The following is a 17,497-nucleotide window of genomic DNA, read 5'->3' as shown; positions in this document are numbered from 1 at the left end:
GTGGAATTGCAACGTAGCTAACCAGCACTGCTGTTCCTCTCACTTCTTTTCATTCTCCACTGAAGACAGGATTAAGTGCAGGTGAGAAAGGGGGGGAAAAAACTCCAAACTGTGACTATTTAAAGTATTAACTTCCAGCACAGCAACTTGCAGAACATCTGTGCTCCTGAAGAAGATTTATATTACCAGCAGTAAGAGAGGGAATGAAAAAGAGGTGAGAAGAATGCAAGCAGAGTATCAGAAGTAAAAATCTAGCATGCAATTGGGTCATCTGAAGTGGTAATCAAGTACTTTAGAATTTTAAATTATGAATACTTATTGTGCACATTTCTGGGAAAAAAACCACATGTAAACGGTAGAAATAATCTATCAGTTCAGATCAATAGTTGTATAGTATCTGTAGCAGGCTAGACCTCAGACAAAAGATCAGAATAAGGAAAACTTGAGGTACATGTGGTACAAGAAGGGGACACCACAGAAGGCACAATGAGGCGTGCACTGGTTAGGCGTGGAGACAGAGACATCTAAACAGGTGTGATAGAAACTCGCACATAGTGTCCATAATGTCCATGGAAGTTTTTCCAGCCCTGACAGGAGTAACGCTCAAGTTCCTTCAAAAATCTGATCTTTCATGCCTTTCCTTGGAGAAATGCTACAAAATTTTGATTATCTGTAATCATCCCTAAGTAAATAAGGCAAAATATTTTGAAAATAATAATATGCCTGACCACACACTATTTTCTGAGCTACAAGTGTTTTCCTTTAACTTGCCTCACAAATTGGGCCTGTGGTCTGAGAGCCCATATTGAACTCATCTGAACACAATGGCATCAATTGTAAAGCAACATGCACTTTTGGATGAGCACAAGTAAAAACTGACCCCATAAGTTCCATCATTGCCCACCTCCAACCAACTTGCTCCAGCATCACTGGCCTCTGCATGAAGCACACAGCTCAAGTCCTCCCACAACAAGAAGGATGAAGAGCAAAGAAGCTGTGAGGAGATGGCTACAACTCTTCCAGCCTCCTTGGTTTTATCAACCAAGGCGTGTCCCCTTCATCTGCTGCTCTGACATGTGTCCCACACATACTGCTTGCTTCCAGTCCCACTGCTCTTCCTACCACCACAGCCACCACTGGGCATCCCCTGGCACCTCCCAGTGAAAAAAGGGTGGAGGCCATGGCTACAAATATTTTTTCCCCTGTTATTAAATTGTGAGGTAGACATCACTTTGCATTCAAGCCAAGTAACACTACTTTCGCTGCAGGTCAGATTATTGTTCCTCAGCTAAGAAATACAGGGACTTGGATGCAGGTTTCCTTCCCTCAAATCTTTTTTGCCATTTTGGAACAGGCTGTGGAGTCCAGCCCAGGGCCACACACAAAACACAGCATTTTCCTGTATGAACAAAAGGAGTACAGACCTTTGAAAGTAGACATTAAATTATTAGACTTTAAATAAAAAGGAAGTGCATTGTTTTTCCCCACTTATGGCTTAACTGAAAAATGAGTTTGCACACTGCTTACCCACTGGTGATGCATTCCGGCCCAAACATGTTTTTGTATGAGAGACGACAAAAAGATCAACAGCATCAGAACTTCCCTGTGACCTTTCTTTACATGCCATCTAGGAACAACCAGCACACAATCCTGCAGCTACGCAAGGGGTGATCTGAGACAAGGAAATTGTTGTTGCCGGTGTTACCGTGAAGCCATCTGCCACCATGGGGATCTCGGACCAAATGCAAGTGGCAGTGCCCTCATAGCAACCCAGTGGTGACCAGCACACCAAACGCTCTCAGGATCTCCACAGAACAGAGTGTGCACCAACTGCCTTCTCCTGGACATTTTCCACTACTTGCTACACCCCTGTGTATCACAACCATCTACATGGTGCAAAGGTAAAATGGGAAAGCAGAGCAGTTGTCCACATTCTACCACAGCACAGTATGAGGAAATCACACAATCATAGAATCATTTTTGTTGGAAGAGACCCTCAAGGTCATCAAGTCCAACTGTTAACCTAACACTGGCACTAAACCATGTCCCCAAGAACCTCATCTATGGGTCCTTTAAACACGCCCAGGGATGGTGACTCCACCACTTCCCTGGGCAGCCTGTTCCAATGCCTGACGACCCTTTCCATGAAGATTTTTTTCCTAATATCCAATCTAAACCTTCCCTCACGCAACTTGAGTCCATTTCCTCTCATCCTATCACTTGCTGCTTGGGAGAAGAGACCAACACCCTCCATGTTACAACCTCCTTTCAGGGAGTTGTAGACAGCAATGAGGTCTCCCCTCAGCCTCCTTTTCTCCAGGCTAAACAGCCCCAGTCCCCTCAGCCGCACCTCATCAGACTTGTGCTCCAGGCCCCTCATCAGCTTTGTTGCCCTTCTCTGAATATTCTAAATGTTCTGAATATTCTGCATGGTGGCAAAGAAAGGGTGAACAAGATTCAGAAAGATATGCAAGTCCATAACCAAGTTCCAGTCCATGTGCTGTCCCACAGATGCAAAGATAACTACTTACATACTGGAAGCTGGGTGCCTATCTTTGCTTGACTACATCAGTGCTGTTAAACCCAGTAAAACCTGGTATATGAAAATCTACCATGTAATACACTGGAACCATATGTGGTCAGGTCTTGTTTGGACCTAGTAAGTTCCAGTGCTGTATAATACGCACACTGGTATTTCATCCACTTTTGAAAAAAATTCTTTTTAGCTCTCCCTTGTTAACTAACAATCAGTGCTTATGCTAAATTTAAGACAGACCAGAAAAAGAGACTATTAGCTTTTTTTTTTTTTAAACTTATTGACTTGAAAATTCAAAAACAGCCCTGAACTGCAGTAACGTGCCTCATTTTTGCTTCAGTTTGTGTGGCACCTTTCAAGTGATACAAGTTTGTTTGGTTTTTTTTAATAAGGCTTATTAAATCATTATCAAATGTAATTATGAAGTACCAAAAAAGCTCTTTACCTACTGTAAGGTATCCACAGTGCTGTTAAATATTTTATCTTATTGTCAGCTTGCTATAAAAAGATTTTAACCTTTAGCTGATCTTATCCTCACATTTGATTGTTATCCACTGTGGAGCATCGCAAGGAGTCAGGGTTTCCCTATGCAGCGCTTTCCCTTCTGAGAAATAGGCCACAGACTCCACCTTAACTCCTCTTCAGTTTTCAGTGAAATGAATGTGCAAAGCTATTCTAATATCCTCTAAAGTAAACAGCCAACACAGAAGAATATGAGCCCCATCACTTTAAGGCTTTAGCTCCCACATTTTTAGTGCGTTTTTGTTTTGTTTTGTTTTAATTGGGCATTTTGGTTTAAATCCTACTTTCTGACTGATGAATTTTTCAATTAATGCAACTCATTTTCAGCTTGGTATTTTGCCTAGTTCCCTTCAAATTGAAGCAATTACAGAAAAAATTAAGTGCTCCAATAATTTTAAACCTCTCTACACTCTGCAATATTATCAGTGTACTTCACTTTTTTTTTTTAAAGGTGCAAGCTCTTCAGGAGTGCTTGCTATTCAAGCACGCACAGTCTATGAACTGATTAAATATTATCAGACAATTTAAAATCTTTACAAGAGCTTTGGCTTTGCAACATTGACAGCAAACGCTGTGCTAAACTCAGATGACATGCTCCAAACAAATGAAACACCAAACACAATTTCAGGCTTTATACATACAACAGCAGAAAAAACAGCCTCTTCACAATTGAAGGGTGAACCTTTTTTTTCCTCAGATCATGAGCCAGAGAACTTAGGCCAAAGTCGTGCCAGACATATGTATAGACCGCTGCAAGCAAAGCCTCATCGACTTCCATGCTGCTACGAGAGTACCAGGAAAGATCCTCCTCTTGAAGAACAATTTATATGACCAGGGCTTTAATGAACACATATTTCATTTGAAGAAAAACCCACCACAGGTAAACAGAAATGCTCATCTGAGCGGCTGCAGAGGTTTGAAATTGCTGTCGTCTTCGCAGTACAGCTGTCAAGACTTCTGCCACTCTTATGTCAGGAGTTCATACATATGATTAAATGAGCTCTGGAGCAGGAAGTTATCTCATCTTACACACTTAAATGCTATCTTAAAGAGTCCACTTTTACAAATCTACTGCACTAAATCATAATTTTAGTGCTCTTTTCACATAAGGTTTCCAGAGTAAATGCAAAGGCGATAAACCTACACACAGAAACCTTATTTCTTTTGACTAGAAGAAGAAACTGAGGCAAAGAGAGAGTTTGTTTTGGCTGGCATTGTTAAAAGAATAAAACCCAAAGAAATACACAGAACATAAATCAATGCTTTCAGTGCAAGGCTTGGTTTCTTCCTATATGTTACACTGCATTTATAATTTGAAAAAAAAAACATAACTACTCCTACATTTATACAGTTCTAAAATTACATTCAGCTCTTTGAAAGCAACAGTGAGGCTGATGTGATCCCTGGTGAGAATGAGTTTGACACCCCTGCTCTAACTTATCCCTCACACGATTTTTTAAATCACTCAATTAAAAACAGCAACATAACTACATTACAACAGATTCCTGTCAGTGTCAAACATCTATTACTCCCTGCTTAAAGAGAGGAAAGAAAGCAACACAGGTTATGGGTTTTTTTTGTTGTTTTGGGGTTGGTTTTTTTTTGTTGTTGTTCTGTTAACTACCACAAGAGCAGTTTGTAGGCTCAAGGGTAAGTTTTTGATTGCTCAACAAATGCCATTACATTCCACACAGATTTCTCCTGATTGACCTAAAAAGCAGCCCCCCGGAGATGGGGCAAAGTCTGATCAGCCTAATCAGTTTTTTGTCCCACATACCACAATTTTTTCCCCACATACCATGAGGACACCACTCTATTGCAGTATGTGAGAATACATACTGTCAGGAGGATGAAGTTTGCAGAAGTAACTTCTGATCCGACCTTCAGGCAACTGGTCTGAATATGAATTCTCCACATTTAAATCCACCACCTACTGTCTAAGCCAAAAATCAGCACTTGAGCTGTTAGACAAGTTATTTTTACCTTGTATTTTAAGAAATACTTAATGAATAACCTGCAATAGGGAAAGAAAAAAGGATGGCAATAGAGAAAAGAAGAGACTACAAATCAGCATTAACAGTGGCATATTTTGTGTGCTCTCCCTGTATACATTTTCAAACCTGTCCTCCTTTTCTTTGCTCTTTGGAGTCATCTTTCAACCTTGACCTTAGCAGAGTGAAAGAGATTAGCTTCAGTGACAGGATAAGCAAGTCTTAGGTCTATACAGCCCTTCTACACACACGTGTATTGGCCATTTACATTAGCGAGTGTCAGACACAGATCAAGGGAGGGTAGACATCACAGTGTAAAGGTCTCACCATGGATCAGCCTGTCAAAATGCTGTAGGAAAACATGTGTCATTCCTACATGCCATGCCAAATGCATGAACTTATGAGTGGTGACAGGTTCCAGGTGGGCAACACAAGCTGGAGTCCAAAGTGCCAAACTCTTCTTATTTGTATAAAATCATGAGCTTGCTAATAGAACTGTTCTGGGTTTTCTTTTGTCAGAAAGGGTGGACTTTGCTGATGATTTTCTTTGGGAAGGAAAGGTGCTCAAAATAAAAGTGTCATATTAAAATCTAGTCAAGTCTGTGACATTAACTAACAGCGGTCCCAAGTCCCACAGCTGCCCCCCAGAGCCTCTCTGACAGTTTTGTGGTTTCGCAATCACAACTCGTCTTTCTTAAGTACTATTTTCTCCCTCTTGATCTGTGTAACACCCACAAAAATATCAAGGAAAACAACTAAATAGAGTGTACACTAGGGACAAGGTTATAAAAAAAACACTTAACATCAGTCTCATTCTGCTCCCATTGACGTCAGCTATAAAATTCCCATTGCCTTCCTGGAAGCCAAGAGATGCCACTGTGGATCACTTTTGAAAATAGCAATCCAAGAGCAGTCAAATGCAAAAAACATAGCAGACTGTCAGATTTTTCTTTTCCCTCCTGTTGCTTCTAATTATAGCTTCATTTATTTGTACCCCATCATCTGCATGCTATTTCATGGGGGTGGTCCCCAGAACCAAATGGAGAGATCAAGGCCCTTTGCAAGTATGCTTATATTGATGCTGTTTCTCCAACCCAGCTTCCTCATTTAGCCTTCAGCTGGAAGGGAAGGTGTGCGCATGTAGTTTATTTAGTTCGCTTCCAATTCTGCTCCTGTACCGAGGTGCCCTGATTGCCCACACTGAAATTTAAAAATAAAAATTATTAATTATTATTGTTTATATATTATTTATATCATATATTTGTATGTTTATATATTTGTCTTTATATTGTTATTGATAAGGATGATTATAATAATAATGATAATATTAGTAGTAGTAGTAATAATAATAATAATAATAATAATAATAATAATAATAATAAAGGTTTTCTCCTTCACTCTCTTCTGGAATAAACTGAGAACCCTCCAAGGGGAAACAGCCTGACAGGAGAGTTCATGCATGCTACACAAAGAGTATGTCTATGTGTAATGCCAAATTTAGCTCCTTCAGCCTTTCTGGCAGATCTCTCGTCCTCTAATGCACACAAACTAACAACTCCAAACATGAAACACACAATCCAATGTTATAGAAAAATCATCCCGTACCACCACTCTGCCACGCTATCTGCTCAGTATTTCCAGCATTTTGAATTGCCAGAATGCAAAACATGCCACAAAACCATCCCAGGGACACCACAAGTGCCCAAGACAGCTGTGCAAGACCAAGGTGGCTAGTTCAATGCATAGGGCGTTAGCCCAAGCGTAATGGACCCACGCCAGCCCACGCAGGCTGGTGTCAGGGCCAGGGCCTGGCCTGGTGCAGCCCACGCTGATAGGCAAATGCAGCTGGGTGTGGAGGGAGCTGCAGTCTTGATATGGCAAAGTCTAGTCAATAACTACAGGTGGTGGTAAGAGGAACACAGTGACAGCCAAGTATAAAACAGGAAAAAATAACTGTTAACCACATGTTTAAACCAGTGGCCCAAGTAGGTAGTGAGCATTGTAATTTGTATTTTAGACAGAGGCCTTCTTATTTATGCCTCCATCCCTCCCACGATGACAAAAGCAGATACCTCTTCAAATGAAGCTATTTATAGTATTTTTTGCTAGCCATAACATCCTCTTCATGAGTCCTCAGCTACATCAAACAAACAGTAACCCTAAGACACTAAGTGTGAAAACATGACGACATACAGACACACCCCCTAAATGTACAAAATAGTGATTTCAGAAAGAAGCAAAAGGGGGTTTACATTTTAAAATACCTTGATTGGACCCAATTATGAAGAGGAGATAAAGACGATGAAGGAACAAACATGAGAACTTCAAACAGGAGTGGAGTAGAGGAAATTAAGTCTGAAGTCTAGATGCCCATAACCCCAGAGTTCTGCGACACTTAAGTCTAGCAAGGACCACGGACGCACTCAGTAAAGAGAAAGAGAACAAAAACTGCAGGTGGCAGTGTCCGCGGACGCTTTCTGAAATAAACCAGTCAAATCCCACAGGTCAAAGAATCCATAGGTAATGTTCACATGAATTTAGTTGCATTGTTGAAACCACACACCTGCTGTTACAAGACCAAGATACTTCTTTCCCTCCAAAAACAATTCTTTGGGTCAAAGCAGCCAGGGCATGACTGATTTTGGAAGCTTTTTTCAGTACAATTCACAGCTGGCATTACCCTGTTTCCCCCAAAATAAGACAGGGTTGGTATTAATTTTTGCTCCAAAAGATGCTTACTTTTTTACAGGTATAGCTGCCTGAACACTGTTTTAAATGACTTTTTAAATGAACTGTAACTAGGGCTTATTTTTGGAGTAGGGCTTATATTTTGAGCATCTTCAAAATTCCTGAAAAGTCATGTTAGGGTTTATTTTCAGGGTAGATCTTATTTTTGGGGAAACAGGGTAAGTACTGACATCTAGGTCAGCTGTTAATGTTGAATTTTTAATTTACTGTCAGAACATTTATTTAGATGAGACAAATCTTTCTTACTTAGTTCATGTGTATGCAGCAACAAGAAAAGGCACAGACCTAGAATTCTCCATAACGTGGAGAGTTCCCGCTGAAGCCAAGAGCAATGTGGAATGACATGGGCAGGATGGCGACTACTGTCATGTACTAATCTCTGAAATTAGCTAACTGATCAAAGCATCTTCCACATTGCTCTGCAGTTTCTCACGGGTTCTCTCTCACAATAAAAATATGGATAAGAAAATCTTTGCTCATCTTTGGGAACATAAGGGACTGACTTTTATCCAGGCCAAATCTTTTCCCATACTGACAGCTCAAACTTGATTTATTCATCACTAGACCACTGAACTCCAAGACAAACCAAAAAAATCTCTGTGGTAAGTACTTTTGGAATACATTTCCACTCTTCTCTCTCTTCTTCCTTCCCTCAAAAACAATTAGAAGAATGCTTAGAGAGATCACACATTATTTACATGAGGTATTATTTTATGGATTTTTTCAAGGTGTTAATTGAAAGTTTTAATGAATGTTAATCATCTGTCATTTTCATTGGCAATCTCGCTCTGCCATATGCTTAACTTTTACACCTGTACAGATTTCCCAACTACTTCTTTTAAATTGTTTTACTTTCCCAGTGTAGTATTAGTATTAATATTTAGGAAACAAGCCAGATGCAACCAAGATTGCAATTGTCTGCAGTTTATTTACTACATAAAATCCCTAGTCCTGGTGAACTAGAGTAATACTTTATCACTGTACTAGCACTATATATATAGACTGTATATATGTATTTGTATTAATCCAGTACTTAAAGGACATGCTGGACTGACACCCATAAAGACCAAAGTACTACACAGCAGGGCATATATAGCACTCATGACATCTGCATAATTCTCCCAATATATTGTCCCAATTTTTGTCCATTGCCTTCCTCCCGACTTTCATTCCAGATCACTGGGCAACCGATGCAAACTCCAGCGGTCATGTTTCAGTTCTGTTCTTTTAAAGTAACATGGAGATTTGTTTCTGAAGGGACTGGACTGAGGAAGCACAAGCATGCAAGTTATGAGTTCTATTTTTGACTTGACTGCAAATATTCTGTGTGAACCAAGTCACCGTCAGCACACACGGCACACATTTAAAATGGACATACCTACCAGGCTCCTCATCTTTTACCCTTTTCGACAAGGCTCTCATCCTCTCTACTCAATAAAATAAACTGATCTTCAAAACAGGACTTATATTCTATTCAGCAGTAATATAACACTAGTATTTATCATTGAGATTTAGCATTAAAATAACACAGATGAATGAATGTGGCTCTAAACTCTTGTCTTTCCTTTTTCACCCATCATTACGAAATGGTTTCAGTGCTAAGACAAATCTGTAAGATCAGAACAAGTGCCACTGTTGCAAAACTGGCAAAAGTGAGAAAATGGTGAAAAGTAAGTCTGGGGTTCTAAACTCCGAAACAAATAACAGGCAGGCATTTGTATATCTTGCTCATTGGGCTGAGGATGAGACACAACAGAGGTAAAGAAAGTGCCTGGCAAGAATGGGGAGCCCTAGCATGACTTCAAGCTTTACCAGTGACCACCAGAGAAGGGGTGGGGGGTAATCTGGGTTTAATTCTTAGGAGAAACTTGGATGCACACAGAAAAAAAACAGCAGAGAAAACTATGTAGAGTCACATCAGAGACCTGGTAACAAACCCCAGAATATAGACGCTGCTTCGTCCACACTGGGAGGTGAAGAGTCCTGCTGGCTGAGCACGGCAGATTTCTGCGGCTCTTGTAAGGAAGGAAACTGGGAAGTAGGAGAGAAAGGTCTCTGCTTCCCGACCTCTTTATGGTACATGCATCAAAGCAAAGACCAGTGGAAGGGGCCAGTTTTAGAGCACTGACGAGGAATAATCCTTTAAAACCATAGGTCTTCAGGGGTTGTGAAAGCAACTGAGCAATGCCCCGTACAGAAATTTGTACAAAGTTGCAACTCTCCAATTAAATTTTGGGGAAAATTACTCCCCTGATAATTTTACCTAAGCAGAAAGAACAGTCTGATGGTGTTCTCTTCACTAAATGCAGTTCATTGTTCTCAATATTCCTCCACTTCCAACTCTACCATATGGAGAACAGGGATCTAAGAGGCATAGTCTCACCTTTCTTCTTTGGATATTATTCACCCCGTGAAACACCACAAGGTGAAAGATCTTCTGTGTGGGAGGAACACACAACCTGAGAGTCTTTGTAGCCGCTTTTAATCATGTGTTCCAGAAGTTCCAACGTTACAAATACCCATGAAGTTTTTCTATTGTCTTGGAATACCTGGTGCTTTCCTTAGAGTCTCAATGCTTGTGATCATATGAAAACCTCAGCTTCCTTTTTTAAAGCACTGAATTTTACTGTTGCAAAGTTAAAGACTCTGAACTATAGAGGCTGAGAACCAGGGCTAATAAAAAGGAAATCAGAATCTATTGTGTTTAAAACCCCACCATGCATGAGGGCTCTGACAGTAGGCTTTTTAACACTGGATGGACAGAAATACTATGCAGGTGATTTTGGACAAAGGACAGAAACAATGCCAAGAGAACGAAGTGTACAACAGTATCGGCTAACTGGAAAGTCTGGCTTTTCTCTGATGAATGGAATCAGAAGTAAAAACCCAAAACTTTTCCCTCCATAAAACAGAATAACAACACAGTAGACAACCCAGCAAAATGCTTTTAAATCTATCCATTCAAACCACTGCTTCTGTAGTATAATTATTAATAACAGTAACAGAGCACCTAAGAAGTCTTGAATTGAAACCTGGTACAGAGGTCCTCTTTTAGGCCAGATACTGCTGTCATGAAGGCACAGAGATTAATACAGGAACAGGAAACTCTCCTCTTACCATCCCTTGTTGAGTCCAGCTAATGTATGACATTCATTTTCTATGTTCCCTAGTTCCGATTTAAACAGCTGTTCATTGAAGAAAGACTGTTTAAAATAATTTAGAAAGATAATGCTACCTATTGCAACTATTAAATAAATCTGCTAGGAATTTCCTAGAAATTTCACTAAACAGTAGGAAGCAAGTTATTTATTTTCCACACCATAAGCCTAATAACAATAACAAAAACCATGTTCATTGCGCTATTGCACATTTTACAATATGAATTTAGATTATTGAAAAGAAAAACAGGCAGAGCAGAACTGCCAAATGCTCAGGAGATCCAGGTGTCGTACGTGCAGCACTGGGGCCTGAACAGCGATGGGACTAAAGGGCACGTTCTATTCACTTTCCAGAAGCAGCTTCCAGAGTATCAGAAGTGGAAATGAATTTGCATTTGCTCAAATGTAAATTGTGTTCATGAGAACACACGAAAATCCAGAAGTTAGGCTTATATACAGCATATAAAGTATATGAAAGTGGTATTTTAACATCTCGGGTTTTTGAGTGTTGTCTTCCTGTTGCATTGATTTTCAATGAGGAAAAAAATTGTTCTTAGTGGTCTCAGATGCTGATGTCCAGCTAGTGAGGTGGACCAACAGTGTGTCATAAGCATGTGGCAGAGAGCAAGCTAATAATCTTTGATGTATATATCAGTTTGGGCTTTATGCTAGAGCTTTGAGGGTACAGCAAGGAGGAAAAGGTTCAGCAGGGCTGCAGCAAGAGCTGGGGAGGAGAGAGAATACAAGAGAACAAGGGAGGAAGATTCAAGGGAGATAAGAAAAAAAACTTCAGCACAAAGCTGAAGGGAAGCCTGGATCTAAGACTCGTACCTGCTGCCTTTCTTTCATTTTCCCTGTCCCATACATGCAATAGTAACACAAGCAACTAAGACAGAAAGGTAGCCACCATGCGACGCATCAGATAATGTCTGCTCTCAAAGCCAGTACTCCCTCTACAATGATTACTCTTACATTACTACGCTGTATACAGGCTACACTACACATAGATGAGGACAGGACTCCACTGTACAACATCTTACATAAAAGAAAAAAGAAATATTTTGCTTCTATGCATCAGACACAAACATCATGAACTGTCAATTGCTATGTAAGCAAAAGGAATGAGTAACAGCAACAGCATGCTGCAAAATAGTTGTATTTATAAACAAATTTGCAATTCTCAATTCACTTGTGAAAAATTATCCTGAAAAAACAGCTATCTCTTTTGAAGAGAAAGGCAATAAAATGTTTGTATTTTAAATGTTACTCCATTGAGAGCTTGACAGTCAGCTTTAGACCAAAGGATATCATACTTCCACTTTGCTCAGGCCACAGCACAATCCTTCCTAACCTTCTATTGTATCTCCAGGTCATGCATGTATGAATGCTGCCTAAAGGTAAACTTGTAGAACTAGTGGAAAAAAAGCAAATATAAATAATCCTTAGGATTTTGAACTTGTTTTATCCAAACTATTTGCTTCCCAACTCTACTTTGCCAAAACATTGTCCTGTGTTAAGCCTATGATGGGAAAAAATATAAATTAAATATTTATTTTTTTTAAATTTTAAGCATTGGCTTTTCATCAAGTATTACAATATTCGAAAAAACTTGATATAGTAAGTCACTTGATATCCTTCGTGTATATTTGGGCACTGTTGCCTACCATAAGCCAGGCTCCTGACACAAGGACATCACCATACTAACTGCTCTTTTGTAACCTGTACAGCCTTGTAGCGCTTCCCTGAACAAGGGAAGGGATGAAAGGCTGATGTTCCCTATGTCTTCCTGAAAATATATGGAAGCCGTGCCCCAAAGGAAACAGATCTGCAAAAGATGCCATAAGATCTTGGATTTTGCCTGCCTGGTGTTTTCATGCACAGGGACTGGCAACTAGAAATATTGTTATGGTGCCCAAATTCGAAGACACTTCATAAAAATGATCCCTTAACAGATTCTGAAAAAGGAAGATAATCCTTATAGCTCCCCAACTTTACTGCAGTTTGGCCCCAAAATAAATCGCGTTTTCTCGCAAAAGCAGTATTTCCCACAGGAATGTTCCCTATCAGCAGTGACAGGGTACTGAAGGAGTACATCTAAGTAGACCACTCCTGGAGAGGATTTGAAGGAGCACCTTTTTGCTATTTCTGTGTAATACATGGGGAAACTGAGGCAGAGGTATGCTAAGGTACACGTCTGGGCTGCTCTGTGGATCAGTGGCAAAGCTGAGATCAGATCAATCACTGTGATGTAATGGCAGCCAAGGAAAAGAGAAAACAGAGGAGCTTCAATGCTTCAGATGACAGGAAGAGAATTAATTTTCTGATGTGGTGTTTTGTTGACTCTTTCGTCTTGTCATGTACAGCAGAAATAATGTTCATAGGATTAGAGTAAACTCACAGCAAACAACTCTTATGATTATTAAGCATGTCAGCTTCAATTTGATGTTTCATCATCTGCCAACCTTCCACATAAAAAACTATTTTTGTGCATATTTGAAACAAAAAGTTTACAAAATATCAGCCCAGAATTTAAAATACTTCTTAAACATGTTAGAAATGGAAATCTAAAATGTCACTGAAACTAAAAAGAGGAATAAGCCTGTCCATTGCTCTTATGCAATAATTAATTTTCATCAGAGTCCTTATCATGCATCAGTTTTTACAAAGCAACAAAACACAACTGCATGCTATTGTTTAAACACATTTGCTGCATATGCCAGAACAGTAAAGCCTGGAAATATGTGTGAAGGATAATACACAAAATGTAGCTAAATGTATTCTATATTATGGATCCATAATACAGCATGCAAATGATTCTGACTAAGCATTCACAGGAGACAGTCTTTAGGGTGCACGCTGTGAATGTATATTATGAATAATGCATAAAACTTGGCTAAATCTTAATGAGTCCATTGACATCCTATGGGGTCCACAGGAGCCTCAGATCCCAAAGCATGTCAGTGGCGCATTACCCTCCTCCCCCACTTCATTTAGAAAAATACTTTCTTAAAACAAAGCAAATTAAAACACAAAAGAAAAAAACCCTTAGCTCTGATTTAACTCCCTTAGGATGGCAAATGCAGAGACAGTCAGGAAGTCTGATTTCCTTCACTCCATTGTGCCTAGAGGTTCTATGTTAAACCAGGGCAATGTACAGCGTTTCTTAGTGTCCCATCAGGTGCGGGACACGAGTTACTCCTTCTTTCTAAATATATCAAGGGGCTTCTCCATACACAGAGGCAAGATGGTAAGAGATAACAAGTATCCTTATTATACTTTGTTTCCATTCTCTTTCCCTAATTCCCAGATTATTTAAGCGCAATAATTAATGTGTGAAGACACTGCAGAACATATGGGAAAAAAACACCAATAGATTACTAGTTAGTCAGAGCTACTCCAAAGGAGTAAGTTCACATGTTAAAGGACGTTGGCAATAGGTACAGTCTTGAAGACAAAGAATCTGACCAAAGAGAAGTGCCTGCTATTCACAGCTTGTAAGTATAAAAATGCAGTAAGAAAAAAATCTCCACCTCCTGAGTGAAACCGTAAGGTTGTACCATTCTATCTGAGTGTACAAGTATACCATATTCACAAGGAACAAAAAGTGTTGGCATCGAGCCCCAGCTCCACTTAGAAGTGTGAAGAAGTTTTTGTGTCTCATGTGCTTGGAAATAAATTAGTAGATTTTCACTATAGCATAAATATGAAGAAAAATATGCGATTAGGTTCTTGTTTATTTAGGGTCACAAGTCTTCCAAACCATACAAATGGTAATTAATTAATTCTTGCAACACCCATGTGCGATGGTAAGTCTGTACATCCTTAAACTCACGAAACCTGAGGAACGAAAGGTCGAGAGACTTACCGAGCACGCTTAGAGCACTTCAGCAGCAGAGCCCATGCCCTCCACGCTCTCCACCATGCACTCATCCACTGTGCTCGGGACAGAGCACCAGTCTGCTTAAGGACCACTTCTGCACTCAACCAGGACCAAAGCCAATACAACCCTACCCGTGCAGGGCTGAAAACAACGGAATGAAGTCCCACCAGACCTGACCTGGCCCTGCCCTCTCTGTTCCCACAGCACGATGACCTGTAGATGCACACAGCACATCCAGCATGGCCAGCTGACCGGCCAGCACACCCAGGCAGGCCTGTATCACGGACCGGGCAGGAATCTTGTCCTCTCCTCACCAGACCCCACCGCTGGGCTTCGGTTCACCTCACCTGCAAAATATTGCTGCGCTCATTGGAGCCGGCAGAGCAGGTGAGCACTTCTCACCCCATCCACGTTTCACACCTGAACCTGCCAGACTAGAGCAATGGGGAACCCCAGGAATCCCTTCCTTCCAGAGATGTAGCCAAGACAACGGCTGCCCCAACAGGGACTGTCCTCCCTAAAGCCAGGGTTGGGGTGAGGAGAAGGAGGCATATGTCCCGCAGCCTGGGACATATGCAGGGCATATGCCCCTGAGGGCATCTGCACAGGCAGAAGGAGGAGGACAGGTTTGGGACAAATTTGTTGTAACCAAGTTTTGTACAAAAGAAACACAAGCGTTTTTTAGGTTTTGTTAAAATCTTCCTCCTCCTCCCACATGCACTTCCACTGGAAAATCAATACCTGGGAGGAAGAAACTATCTGGGTGTTCAGTACACATTTCTCACCTCAAAAAAAAATAATAGATCTTTTTTTAAAATACAGCTTTTGCTTTCCTTGTTGCTACTTCTTACAACACCACAACAAAAAATCCAAACATGATCTTTTGTATGTGAAAACATTCAACAAATAGATCCTTGAGGAAAGTAACTGATGGAAACAGTTCAACTGGATCTACAGCAGAATCTGGCATGAAACATACAGAGAGAGAGCAGACACACAGGCATGCCGATCTTAAGAGCAAAGCTGTCTCTGTATTTAGGCAAGAACACACAATCTCACCTTATTCCATGACAATAATCTTTTAACGACAGGTGAAATTTTTGTGCAGTTCAAAATGCAACTATTTTTTTTTCTTGTTGATGTGTAAATTTGCCCTGTATACAAAGACATGTATATTTACACACACACACATATATATTCTAACCAAGAGCAAAGGCTAGACATTCCCAGGAACAAATACCGTCAAACTATTTTACCTTTGCAACCCATCCTGCTGCTATTTATACTTACTGCTACAGATATCAGCAATTGTTTCCTTGCCTCCTCACCCCTCCCGGACAGCATGAGAATAACAGAGAACGAAAACCTCTTGGTAGCACTTTCCTTCTCAGCAGGAAGCTCGAGCGTTTGTGATATCCATTTTGATACAAAACCTAAATTAGGCCTCTGGAAATAGGTAATGCATAAAAAGAAACATTTTTGTGCCACAAGATTATTATTATAGGTTACTGTTAACCCTTGGGAGATGGAGGTGAGTCCAGCAGCTCCCCACTGGGTTGAATATTTGCTAAGAAATCACAGGTGCTAACTAAGCAGATATTTCAGGTGTGCTTCATGATAAAGACAACCATCTTGTTGACCCATCATATTCTGATAGCTAGTTTGAGTGCAAAAGCATTGCCAGTTAAACAAAAAGGATCAGCTCAGCATGCTTATGCTGCAACCCTCCTGCACTAAGAGAAGATTTAAAAGGGGATGGATAAAAGTACAACTGTGGAATCACTAACACAGAGATGAAATGAAAAAAAATCAGTACTATATTCAGGTACTACTCAACACACATTCTGCCTCTTAGCTCCCTAAAATTCTTCCCTATTGCAGAGTTTCCACTGGGTCACATCTTAGTGAAAATAAATACCTCATTCAAAAAGGAAAACCAAACCAAACCAAACAAAAAAAAAAAGAAAAAAAACACACATAAAAACTTTAAACAATTTGTAGTCCTCAAGTTTCAAATCACTGCAAATCAAAGTATCGCAGCTGGAAATCTGCTTGATTTATTCCAGCTTTATCACTGAATCATAAAGTTATACAAATCATAAATGAACATTTTTTCTTCAGAACCATCATAATCCCTGAAGTTACAAGTGGTTCCTAATTCAGATTTAGTGAACCATACTACCTTGCACTAAAGCTACACCAGCTCCTGTTGTGATACAAGTTGGCCAGGCATTACTCATTGCTTGACTTACTTCCTTAGCAAAACGAGCCATACCGCAAATTCAATCTATCTGCCCACATGATTTAATTCAAGTTCAACTTATCGTAAGTACTTCTTTTTCTTTCTAACATGTAGACTTCAAAGGGCTATAAACTGTGATCTTGAATGCAAAAGCAATGGCATGTCAGTAAGTTTTCACTAAATTTAAATAAATATTTTAGTTAACTATGGTTGCCACTTGTTAAGCCTGAGAAAAATGAAGCCTTCCTGTAACCTGGAAGGCAAACTGGATCTCAGAGCCTCACACATCCTCCCGTTCCAATCCCCATGCATTGTATACCTGTGGGAATACAAAGGAGAAACATTCCAATAACCTTGTGTACTAGCAAAGCAGACTGAGATTCTCCTAATAAATGTTAAGCTTTATAGCTCCTTCACTCA

The 17,497-nt window shown here is 40.1% G+C and overlaps 1 protein-coding gene across 32 annotated transcripts in view; it reads right to left on the bottom strand.

The window, feature by feature from the left end:
- SOX5 (SRY-box transcription factor 5) overlaps nucleotides 1-17,497 on the bottom strand; it is a 732,238-nt gene that overhangs the window by 626,724 nt on the left and 88,017 nt on the right. The window lies entirely within an intron of this gene.

This window comes from Columba livia, chromosome 1 (assembly GCF_036013475.1).
Source record: "Columba livia isolate bColLiv1 breed racing homer chromosome 1, bColLiv1.pat.W.v2, whole genome shotgun sequence".
NCBI lineage: Eukaryota > Metazoa > Chordata > Aves > Columbiformes > Columbidae > Columba > Columba livia.
This window is presented reverse-complemented; position numbering and strand designations above follow the sequence as displayed.